The sequence below is a fragment of the Sus scrofa genome, chromosome 6 (assembly GCF_054392235.1).
Source record: "Sus scrofa isolate SSC_HxYL_T2T_F1_AM1 chromosome 6, Sscrofa_HxYL_maternal_Yorkshire_Landrace_v2.0, whole genome shotgun sequence".
In the NCBI taxonomy this organism is placed as follows: Eukaryota; Metazoa; Chordata; class Mammalia; order Artiodactyla; family Suidae; genus Sus; species Sus scrofa.
In genome coordinates this window covers 133,484,362-133,497,270 of record NC_139388.1, presented here as the reverse complement: position 1 = coordinate 133,497,270, position 12,909 = coordinate 133,484,362, and the positions used below count along the sequence as shown (strand labels likewise).

The 12,909-nt window shown below is 47.6% G+C and overlaps 1 protein-coding gene across 2 annotated transcripts in view; it reads right to left on the bottom strand.

Annotated features, from left to right (window-relative positions):
• Positions 1–12,909, bottom strand: part of LPAR3 (lysophosphatidic acid receptor 3) — a 156,041-nt gene that overhangs the window by 28,473 nt on the left and 114,659 nt on the right. The window lies entirely within an intron of this gene.

The following is a 12,909-nucleotide window of genomic DNA, read 5'->3' as shown; positions in this document are numbered from 1 at the left end:
CACTGTGATCTCAGTCAACTCAGATAAAATGAGGAAACCTCATGAGTTAAGGTTGAACCAGGTTTTACTCACTCGAGGTATTTTTTCACTTTCTTCATAGACTCTGAAAGTAATTTCCTTCCCAAACCCAGACCATCCACTACGAAGGAATGCAATCTGTATAAAACCCTAGGGCACATGGTTTCTCCAACTGGAAGGGAGAGGCCGCCTGGGATGTCTGCAGTGCCAGGGGACTGGGTTGGGGGTGGTGGTGACAGGACCAGAGCAGAGCCAGGATGCCAGCGCTCCCAGAGGGAAGGAAGCTGCCATGTGAATGATGCTTTTGAAAAGCTCCTCCTGGGAAGAACCCGGGAGGCTCTAATGAACCAAGACCCCCAGAGAAGCCGCCAAGAGCAGTCCCATCAGCCAGATCCTCAAAAACTCTAGCAAGGAAAATACTTTGGAAGAGAAACACAATGGGATAAGTCAGTGTGGCCCAGGAAATGGGCAGGAGCTGCTGAATTCAAAGGCTGCCATCAGCCCTTCAGCCCTGAAAGAAGGTTTCTGTTGTGTTTCTAGCACAGATGCCAGAGGTGGGTGACTCTCCCACCTACTTTGGGAAGGGGTCTGGGGTGGGGGATGAGGAGAGTTTACTAAGGGAGATGGCAGTGGAGGGAAAGCACGGGCAGGCTGAGGCTGGGTCCTCACTCAACCCCTCTCCGCTTTCCCTGCCCGCGTTCCCCTCATCTCAACCACCTCTTCCTTGTCTGCAGGAATTCAAGAGGGTGCCTGCCTCCACTTTTGTTGCTGTATTTGTTTCCTATGGCTGCTGTAACTAACCACCAAACTGGGTGGCTTAAATCAAAACACATGTATTCTCTTACAGTGATGCTGAAGGACGGGAGTCCAAAATGGGTCATATGCAGCTTGAATGAAGGTGCGGGCAGGGCTGCGTCCTTTTTGGAGGTTCTAAGGGAAAAATCCTTTCTCATCTTTGTTCAGCTCCTGGGACTCGCCTCCATGTTTTGGCTCATGTCTCTCCCTCCATCCTCAAAGTCAGCAGTATACGGCATCTTCAAATTTCTCTCTGATGTTCTGCCTCCCTTTTGCCCACATGAGGATCCTGGCAATTACATGGGGGATCCTTGAATAATCTGGAATAATCCCTCCATTTTAAGTTCCTTAATTTAATCATGTCTGCTAGGTCCTTTTGTCACGTGAGGGAACATATTTATGAATTCCTGGGGCGAGGATTGGATGTCTCTGAGGAGGTGTTATCCTGCCTCCAACGTCTCCCTGTGATCTAACCTCAGCAGCCAGAGTGGCAGAGGTGCCAGGCTGTCCTGGGAGCTGCAGTTCAGGAGTCAGGGTGAAGCTGGGCCAGAGGGGTCTAGGGATTGCGCAGCTGGCACTCTGTATCAGTTGGGTTCTGCAGCTAGCATGCTTTACTCCACCTGCTTCACCCATCTGGGTCTGAGCTGTAGCTCCTGGGCAGCCTGGCACTTCTAGCCCCTTATAGGTACCCAGTTCACCTGGAGCTCATACCCTCTCTGCCGGTACCCATGCAATTGCGGTAATTCTTCTCTGTTATGCCTCAGGTTTGTGGTTCACCTGAACTTGACAACCTCGGAGTTAAGAAGTCATTTCTCCCACCCATGGTTCCTCATCCACTCACTAGAAGAAGCCTTGAATCATCATGATGCAGAGGGCCACTGGAGTCTTGACATACCCTGGCAGAAATTAAAATGCATTTTCCAATGGAAGCAGTGTTAAAAATCATGGAGCGAAATCATCAAAACGGTGCCCTGTTCAAGGGATAAAATGTGGTAAGGTCGCTAGGTGGCCGAGACCTGCCCTTCACCTTAAAGCTGTTGACTGAGGTACAAATGTGTGGACAGCAAACATCTATCCACCATTCCAATCTGAAGCATAGTTTTCCAGCCACTGTGCTGAACTTACTGTTTCACTGCATCGTCTTAGTCCACATACATGCCTTCATTATCACTCAGTTCAGCTGCTCCCATCCTTGGAGTTTTATTATTTCAGTGGTCGCTTCGGTTCCCTCACTATGCTGGGGAGACATCACACATGCCTCTTTGCCTTATAGAAAAAATTTACAACACTGGACCTCAGGGTAAGGTTAACGAGAAGAGTGGGAAAATATGACGAATGGGCAAGTGGTTAACTTTGACACAGTCTTGTACAGCAGATGAGGGAAGTATCCAGTGACTGAGTCTGGGTCCAAGATCAGACCTTCCTGAATTTTAATCTGAATTCTGCCATTTCCAACTGCGTGACTTGGGCAAGTAGACATGCAACCTCCCCGTGTCTCAGCTTCTTTGTCTATTAAAAAAAAAACAACAATGCTACATGCCCCACCCTGTCTTCCTTGACTGCCTCACACTAGAAGTGGAGAGTAACAGACACGTGCTTTCCCATTCTCCTTTGGGGCTTGAGGCGACACAGTTCTGGCCAATGGGCTGCAAGTGGAGGGCTGCCAGAGAGCCTGGGAAGTTTCCCTCTATAGGGAGTTCCCATGGTGACTTCCTTGAGCTGCTGACCTTCTCTGGAACTGCTCATCTCTCTGTTTGGTGAGATGGTTAAATGACTCCATGGTTTAGGCCACCGTTAAGCCATTCTAACTGACACAAATTCCTATCTCAAGAAATCATTGTAATGATGAACTGAGATAGTGCATGTCCAGTGCCTGGCACAAAGTTATCATTCTATAAATAAGAAACTATGATAATTATTACTAATGCCTAGGGAAAATAAGGATCTACTTTTTTTTCTTTATGACTCCACCCACGATATGGCAGTTTGAGGCCCAGGGATTGAATCTGAGCCATAGCCGTGACCTATGCCAGAGTGACTGCAACGCTGGATCCTTTATAACCCACTGCGCCAGGCCAGGGATCCCACCCACGCCTTTGCAGTGACCTGAGCTGCTGCAATCAGATTCTTAACCCACTCTGCCATGGCAAGAACCCCAAGGGTCTACTATTATTTGCATTTTAACTTCCTACTTTTCAATATCTGTTAACCAATTTATGCTTGTGCTGGGAAATGAGGTAAAGTCTCATAGGCTCAACTACATTGTTGAGTAGTTTATATCCTTATTTGAGCTCCTGTTCCAGGAGCTCCTCAAAGCAAGGGGATGTGTCTCATTCATTAGTAAGCTCTATGCCTGGCACAGAGTGTCCTGAGTAGGTGTTCCTGGGTAGATGGCTGGATGGATATGAATGGTTGGATGGGTTGTTGAATGGGTAGGTAGATGGATGTGATGGATGGATAAATGGGTATGACTGGGTGAATAGGTGAGTAGACAGTTGGATGGATGAATATGGATGCTTGGGTGGGTTGATGGTTGGTAGATAAATAGATGGGATCGATGGCTGGATAAGTGAACTAACCCCAGAGACAATGCAGAATCTCTTCTTACATGGTCTGGTAACCTCTTGTTCTGTATAATACAAAAAAATGAAAATTGGAATCACACTTTCATGGGACTTTGGCATTTATGATTAAAACCCTAACTAATGATGTTTTACAGCCTACCCAGCGATGTTTCTATCTGGGTTAAGAATGCATTTGCATGTTCTCCCAGCCCAGCATGAGCCAACCTGTCTGTTGCTTTGATAAAACATCTAAATATGTGGTAAGATCTTTATAGACTTTTCCAAGAGGAAAGAGATGACTTTCACAGAGGAGTTTTAAGAAAATTGCTTAAAAGAAAAAGTGATGTTTTTATTAGGTCCAACTCCTCCCAAATTGTTTATAATAACCAAGATAATCTGATGTCTGGGTAGCTATAGTCATTCTCTTATATTTGCTAATGAGATAACTAGATTTGGAAATAGATGTTGAACCAGGATTGAGCAGAAGAATAAGATACTCCCACCATGCTTCTTAACAATTAGACCAGGCAATATCACCAATATCACTTGCTCTTCTCCTGCAGAGCCTTCAATCCCACAGCTGTGCAAGTGAATCAGTGTGTGTGTGTGTGTGTGTGTGTGTGTATGTTTTCCATTGATTCTTACCTACAAGAGTTCTTCTTTATGCATTGAAAATTTACAGGTCAAGACCAGCAAAGGGATTTCTTCTTATCGTGGTGATGATCGGCATCAATCATCAATTCTTTTTTCTTTCTTTCTTTCTTTTTTTTTTTTCTTTTTGCCATTTCTTGGGCCGCTCCTATAGCATATGGAGGTTCCCAGGCTAGGGGTTGAATAGGAGCTGCAGCCACCGGCCTATACCACAGCCACATCAACTCGGGATCCGAGCCACATCTGCAACCTACACCACAGCTCACGGCAACACCGGATCCTTAACCCACTGAGCAAGGCCAAGGATCGAACCCGCAACCTCATGGTTCCTAGTCAGATTCGTTAACCACTGAGCCACGATGGGAACTCCTCAATTCTTTTTTCTTAAGGCCACACCTGCCACATATGGAAATTCCCAGGGTAGGGGTCAAATAGGAGCTGCAGCTGCCAGCCTATATCACAATCATGGCAACTCAGGATCTGAGCTTCATCTGCGACCTGCCCCTCAGCTTGCAACAACACCAGATCCTTAACCCACTGAGCAAGGCCTGAGATCAAACCTATATTCTTGGGTTCTTAATCTGCTGAGCCACTGTGGGAACTCCCATCAAATTTTCTTTTATCTCACGTCTTTTTCCCGTAATCTTTTATCAGTTAGGAATTTCCATTGGCTGCTATTAACATATTGGGAATAATGTGTAATAAACATGAAGTTGGGAGGTAAGTAGTCTGGGCCTAGTTTGGCAGTTTGAGTGTCATCAAGGCCTTGAACCCACAACCTCATGGTTCCTAGTCGGACTCATTTCCACTGTGCCACGACAGGAACTCACTCTCTCTCACTTTAAACAGAAGCCTAATGCCTCCAGGCTCACCTGCCATTAATTTGCCAGCAGAACCAAAGGCACAAGTAAAGAAGGAGGCAAACAACCTATTTATTAACTGAGTCTTTACCTGTCTTCTTTAATCCTTGCAATCAACACTTAAGGGTAAGTGCCATTATTATTTTTTTTTTTTTTGTCTTTTTTTGTTGTTGTTGTTGCTATTTCTTGGGCCGCTCCCGCGGCATATGGAGGTTCCCAGGCTAGGGGTCGAATTGGAGCTGCAGCCACCAGCCTACGCCAGAGCCACAGCAACGCGGGATCCGAGCCGCGTCTGCAACCTACACCACAGCTCACGGCAACGCCAGATCGTTAACCCACTGAGCAAGGGCAGGGACCGAACCTGCAACCTCATGGTTCCTAGTCGGATTCGTTAACCACTGCGCCACGACGGGAACTCCATGTAAGTGCCATTATTAATCCTCCCTTGATGGATGAGGAAGCCAAGAACCAGAGAGGTTAAGTAATACTTACCCCAAATCACACAGCTGTGAGTGGGGTTTAAACCCAGGTGCGTTTTATCCCAGACCTTATTCTAGTACATTATATGTTTTAGCAAATGTTGGACTGTCTCCAGAAAATAACACGAGGCTCAAACTGGAGCCTGGAGATGTAGGGGTCTGCCCAGGACACACCAACCCCAGCCTGGGGGTCGGGGGAGGGGTGGTCACTGATTTCAGAGGCTGCTCTTGGCCCTTTGCTGATCAGCATGGTGGAAGCAGGAGAGGGAATGGGAAGGGTCTGGTCTTCAACCTGAGTGCTGCCTGACTTCTTTCCCATTGTGGCACACGTAAACAGTGGTAAGATTTGTACAGCAGAGTAACAGAGGCCAATCCAGGCCCCTTCCTGCCACAGGGCTCAGGGGCCACATCTTGTGATGTCCCCTCCATCAGGAACACCAGTGTCCTGTCCCAGGCTGGATCCAGGACCCTACATGCCATCTCATGGACATATCTTTAGTCTCCTCTCATCTGTGACAGCTCCTCTGTCTTTCCTGGTCTTTCATCACCTTGATGATTTTGGAGCATTCTGGTCAGGTTTTTTGTTTGCTTGGTTTTGTTTTTTTTTTGTTTTTTTGCCATACCCATGGCATGTGGAAGTTCCCAGACGAGGGATTGAACCTAAGTCACAGCAGTGACCCTAGTTGCTTCAGTGACAATGTTGGATCCTAAACGTGCTGCACCACAGGAGAACTTCTGGTTGGTTATTTTTATAGCATACCCCTCAAATTGGCTTTGATGTTGTCTTTGTTGGTCTTTTTTTTTAGGGCCACATCTGCAGCATAAGGAAATTCCCAGGCTAGGGTCAAATCAGAGCTGCAGCTGCTGGCCTACACCACAGTCACAGCAATGCCAGATCCTTAACCCATTGAGTAAGGCCAGGGATTGATACCACAACCTCATGGATACTAGTCCAGTTCATTCCCACTGAGCCACAATGGAACTCTGGGTTTGATGTTTTCTGATGATTACAGCAAAGGCCCTGGGTTTTTATCACGAGTGCATAGAAGTGAAGTGCCCTTTTCAGTCCGTCATTCCCAGGGGTCCATGACACCAGCGTGTCTCATTACTGGAGATGCTGACCATGAACATTTGGTGCAAACGGTGTCCGTGGGGTTTCCCCACTCTCAAGGTATTATTTTTCCCTTTGTAATTAATGTGACTTGGGGGAAATACTTCCAAACTATTTAAATAAACTGTTTTCCTTCAAACTTCTGCCACAAATTTTAGTGTCCATCTGTGGATCTTGCCTCCTGTGTTCTCTCTTTTTTTTCCTTTTTTTTTTTTTTTTGCTTTTTAGGGCTGCACCTGCTGCACAAATTCCCAGGCTAGGGGTCGAATTGAAGCTGCAGCTGCTGGCCTACACCATAGCCACAGCAACACTGGATCCAAACCGTGACTGTGACCTACACCATAGCTCGTGCCAATGCGGGATCTTTAACCCACTGAGTGAGGCCAGGGTTCAAACCTGCATCCTTATGGATACTAGTCTGAGCTCTTTACCACCGAGCCAAGGCCGGCACTCCACCTGTGGTGCTCTAGAGGTCATTTTTATCTGTGTTGTGTCTCACTCCCTCATTTATTTATTTTTTAATAATTCAATGCATTTTATTATATTTATAGTTGTACAACCATCATCACAGCCTAATTTTAGATCATTTCCATCCCAAACCCCACTCCCTCATTTATTAATTTTAATTCCTCTTATAAAGAAGAGTTGTTCCTTCTCCTCCATTTATTTATTCATTTGGCAATTTATTTCTGTCAGTATTGACTCAGGAATAGATTTTAATCTATACATTAAAATCCAATACTATTTATATTTCTTTTTCTGTTCAGATTGTTCTAGTTCTGGCATTGGCAGCCCTTTCCGATTAGCTCCTGTGAACTTTTGACATGCTATTGTCCTTTGGGGGGTACTTTCTTACTTGCTTGGACCACCAAGGTGTTCCAGATTTATCCTGGGTTTTCCCTACCTCAGTCCTATTGTAACCACTTTCCCAAAGGAGCCCTGGTTCTTTTTAATGGAGAAAGGTACATAGACGAGAAAATCTGGATACTAGGTAGAATTACCTATCATTGTAAGACACTTTAGAGTGAAAACATGACTCTGGTTTTAGAGATGAGGAGTATAGGGATTGCCCATATACATCCCCTATACTAGATAACGTGATGGCCCAATATTACACAGGGCAGAAGTGGTAGAAAGCGCAAACCAGAACCCCAAACCTCTCCGCTAGTGTAAATGCCATGTTTATTATAAATATGAATTAATATTTGGCAGAAAAAGTGCAGATGTGCCAGATCCATGTGATTTCTGGTTGATGGACTGTCAAATAAAGTAGACATATCTAAAAACAAGCTTGGCATCCATGAAATATTTTTGGATAGATTCTGTCGAATGAATCATCATTATCATCAAATATTTCTTGGTCTCTGTGAAACATGCTTACTATTGAGTTGTACTTTCATTCCTTTCTGGAACATGGTAGGACATGGGTAAAATAATAAAGGATGTAGAAAAATAAAAGCAAGGGCAGGTTCACTTTCTGGATGCCCCCGGTCTTTGGATGGAAATGTAGTGACAGAGCTCACCCTCCATTTGTCATGTTGCCCTAGTAGCTAAACCCAAGTCTTAGGACAGGGACTTGCGTTTATCGAGTGAGGGCAGAGGGGACCTAGCATCGCAGTCTATGTGCTGGATCCCATCTGCCTTTGAGCTTCACCATCTGATCCATGACAGCCCAGGGCAGGACTGAGCCTGCGTGGGTAGGACCACAGGAGGATTCTCTGTACTTTGTGGCCCAGGCTCGTGGGCAGCCGAGAGGCCCACAGCACGCTGCTGGGGAAGAGACCCGGCAACTCCAGTTTCCTTCCTGTCCTTCCTGTGTTTATTCCTCAACGCCAAAGCCACTTCCGGCTTTAGTAATGACCTAGACACACATTAAGGAGAGAAAGGAAAGCATGGTGGCTCGACTGAACTAACCCAGAGGGAGTACACCTGCTTTTCTATGCCCAGTTTTGCACTAACTGGTTGTTTACACCAGGCAAGATCTTTCAGCTCTCTGAGCTCCACTTACCTGGCAGCAAAATGATAGGGCTGGACTAGAAGATATCTAAGGCCCAATTCTTCTTTGAAATTCTCAGATGCTTCAAATTCCTTTCCAGAATTTCCCTAAACGGTCCATCGCCAGCTGTGGGCTCATTGGTAGAACTCTTCCGCCACCTAGTGGCCAATTGGGAGCCTCTTTCTTCCTAAAATGCCTTCTGCTCACAGATCTTTCCTCCATTAAAGAGAACAAAGCCAGTTCAGCTCTTTCTTTGCAGGATTGCAGCAAACTGCCAGACCTGGCAGAAACACATGCTTAATTCATGTCCTAGAAAGATATTTCGTGTGACCACGCTGGCACTTCTTATAGCAAAGTCCTTGGTGTGGTGGACATGTGGTTGCAAAGCTGGGTTCCTGATGAATGAAGTGGGGAGATGTGTTGGGTTGCTCCCTGCATGCTAATCTGTTCCATGCTGGTCCTTAACGCTTCCAGCTGATCCCCAGTTAATACGAATCAAGCACGCATGCAGCGCCTCCATCCTGGGCCTGCCGACAGAATCCTTCTCCAGATATTTGACACGGAAAGAGGAAGGAAGGTCCCCTTGGTTCCCCTGGACGAATCCTTCCTCATTGGGAAGCTCCCTCTAAGTGTTACATTTTCTTGACATTCCCATCTAAATAAACCACTTCAGAAGCCTGCCTGACCCTCCATTTGGAGCACCTGAGTCATCCTTGAGCTGGGCTGCATTTATCCCACACATCCTGGGATAAATGCCAAAAGTTGCCATTCATCCCGGAACGACAGCCACTACCTGATGACCCCTTCCATGGAGGTTGCTGCTTCCCTGGAGCCAGAAGTTCCACATCTTTTGATTTCTGTTTCCATATCCTGGTGGGGCAAGTACAGGCAGCATTATAAGTGTCCACTGTACAGGCAAGAAAGCCAAGGTCAAAAACGGGTTAGGTGACTCTCCCCAGGTATCAAAATAGGGAGAGGTGGAGTGCAACAGAAGGCAGGCATTCTGAACCTCCGGTTCAATTATACAGTGTTTGAGAATTTGTTTTTTATGGTCTTAGTGAGGGGGCCATTGATTTGTTAATTTTCACCACAAACATTATTGAAAATTATTGTCAGGTCCTTAAAGCAGATGTGCTTTTTTTTTTGGCTTTTGTCTTTTTAGGGCTGCACCTGTGGCATATGGAGGTTCCCAGGCTAGGGGTCTAATTGGAGCTATTGCTGCCGGCCCACGCCACAGCCACAGCAACGCCAGATCCGAGCCGTGTCTGTGACCTACACCACAGCTCATGGCAACGCCCGATCCCTAACCCACTGAGCAAGATCAGGGATTAAACTCGCAACCTGATGGGTCCTCGTCAGATTCGTTTCCACTGCACCATGACAGGAACTCCAGATGTGCTTTTTTTGCTTGTTGGTTTGTTTCTGCCACTCATCAGTGGGTGGAGAGGACACTGGGATGGGAACCAGAAAGCCTGGGTTTTTTCTGGTGGGGCCACCATCAATCCAGGAGGCTGGGGAATCACAACCAGAGGCTTTTATTTCTTCATCTGTGAAATGAAAGAGCTGGACTAAGGCTCCCTCCCCCTGAGAGCTCCATATATATAAGGGCATCTCTGATGTGGGGTGTGTCTCAGTACCTTCAACTCTGGATCTATCCAAATAAAATGACTGAGGGCAGATATTATTCCCTAGTAAGCGTCTTTCACCTGGACCTTCCAGATTGTTCATGCGGATTTCTTTCTTTATTAATTTTTAAGATTTTACTTTACTTGGCTTCCTCTTTCTCTCTCCCTCGTCCTGTCCTGTGCTTGGTATAAAATTCCATTTCCAGCTTATAAATTCCTAGGGCAGTGATGGCAAATAGTCTTCATCTTGAGTGCCCTTCGCATCAGTGGGTGTTGGCTGTTGGGGGCTCTGTGTGAAGAGTCCGTGTTCTAAGGGTCTGTGGGAGAGGGACTGACTAGCCATGTCCTCCATGGGCATGGGCTGGAGAAACCTGGGGGTCAAGGCTGTGTCTGCAACAGCACTGGAAAATTTGAGCGGGGCATGGGGAAGCACGCCCTGCTCAGAGGCACAGAGCTGGAACAGATTGGAATCCAGGCCTCCCCACTTCAAGTTCAGCCGCCTCCCACCCAAATCTCCTCTTAATTGGATGCCATAGGCAATCAAGTGCTTAGAAGATGCTTTGTGATGATGATGATGAAGCTGATGGTGCTGTGGCAGCGGGCTCTCTCTGAGCGGTTGTGTACACCCCACCAATGTGTTTCTTTCTTTCTGTGGGAAAGTCTTAACAGCTGACAAAAGATTGACCAGATGACTTTAATAAATGCTCCAAAGGCTCATGGCCCCATTAAAACATGCCCTTCTACCCCCAGCCTGGCTGGAGAGACTTCTAAAAGACATGCCTAGTATGACAGACAGGTGGCAACAGGGGGACAGCTTCCCTGAGGCAGGTGGGAGGGCTGAGGGGAGGGGAGGCCAGGGCTGGGTGACAATAGGACCGGCCTTCTTGGCCTTGTAGAGGGGCATCTGATTGAACAATGATGGCTGGTGTCTTTCCAAGTGGCAAAGGCACCGTGGCAGCAAGGCTGGCTGTGGAGGAGCTGCCCACCCAGATGGACTTGCTGTACTGTGAAGGAACATTCTGTGTGCCCTGGCTGGCAGCCAGCACCTGGCCCATCAACCTCCCCTGACTGAACACTCAAGGCCCCCGGAGCTTCTGCCCCTAGCAGATGCCAGAGCTCTACGTTCCCACAGAGCAGGTTGCCTGCGGCGGCCCATCCATCTTTCTGGCCTTCATGTGGGAGACAGCATGGCCGTCCTGAGCACGTGCAGGGAGCCTCTGGCTGGTCCCCGGAGGGAGGATGCTGGGGAGAAGGCGGCCTGGGCCCCGGGCACAGGAGATTCTGAGGCCTAACTAGGGCCCTGCCTGAATGCTCTTTTGTTTGCAATGAAATAAATCTCCCTTTGAAAAAAGCATCCCCATTGCCAAAATCCCAGGTACAGCTGATGAGCTGCTAGGAAGGATTCCTCAAGCTCTGTGGGCCCTGAAGCCTCCCCAGGGAAGCGTGGCCTGGCTTTCCGTGTGTGCAGAATTCCCTCCACACACATACCCCCCAACCTCCACGGCGAGCAAGGACCAAACCACGTCTCAGAGCTGCTAGAGAAGGGGCTGTGGACCCCACTTTAGGTCTAGGAAAGGCCCCTCTTTTCTGACACAGTGAGCCTCCCAGGCAGCGGCTCAGGGCAAGGCCCTTCCATCCTCTGCCAGCCCACTTGCTCCCCCACCCCCCTCCCCAGCTCTGATCTAATGGTGCAGACTCTTTTTTTCTTTGTCACCATCAGCACACACTCCTCAATCACAGAAACCCTGGAGGCCAGATGTCTGAAACACAAGGGCGTGTTATTGATTCCTATGACACAATTATCACCGTCACCTTGGGGTTGGAAGAGGAATCTGCTTTGGGTCCTAAGCAACTTTCAATCACTATCAAAGGTGAACTTGTTATCAATCAGCTGAGACCTGGGACTTAGGTTTCTTTCTCCAGAGATGCCACAGAGGACCCTGCAGGAGAGTAGGGAACATTCCATTGTCCGGGCTAAGCTGAACACCAGCTACTTGAGCCCTCCCTGCCCTTGGGATTTGGGCCCAGTCATTTTTGTAAGCATTCCTGACCCAACCTACCTTGTTGGGTTTCTTTATACACCTGGGCCCCGCTGCATGTTCAAATCCCTCACACTTTCCTCTGTGTTTGATTGTAAGGCAGAAGCTGCTCCTGTGCGTAAATATGCTCCCTGCCACCCTCAACAGGAAGGGCCTCAGACAAAGAAGCCAACAAGCATTTACTGTCCGCTATGTTCCAGGCACAGTGCCAGGCTCAGTCTCCCCCATGGGTCCCCATGAGGCTTTCAGCTATCAGGAAAAAAATCAGTATAAAATGTAGCAGGTGACATGTTAGGACGAAATATTGGGTTTAGGGCAACAAAGCAGGAACAGGAGTTGGGGGGCGGGGGTTAGGAAAGCTTCACACCACCTGGAGTTGTTTTCAGGATGAAAGTTGCAATGTGAAGCTCTTCCATAGATCCTTAGATCTATTCACCAGGCTTGGGTCCTGATGGTCACAGGCTATCCGCCTGCCCTGTCTGGTGGGACCAGCATCTGGGGCATGGATCTAGTTCTCCAGGCTCCCAGGAGATGGTTAGACATCAGGTTGTCAGTGCCCTAATATGCCAAAGTGGACACTGTGTATGCATAGCAATAAGAGAGCATGGCCGCCCAGGGCAGGGGGTGGTGGGGCACCCCCTTCTCTGGCACACCCTTGCCCTGCAAATCCCCACTAGATGGTCTCTTCAATAAGACCTATGTTTATCTAAGAAACACTCCAAGCCGAGGAGAAAATAAATAAATTAAAGAAATAACCTGTCCAAGGCTAGA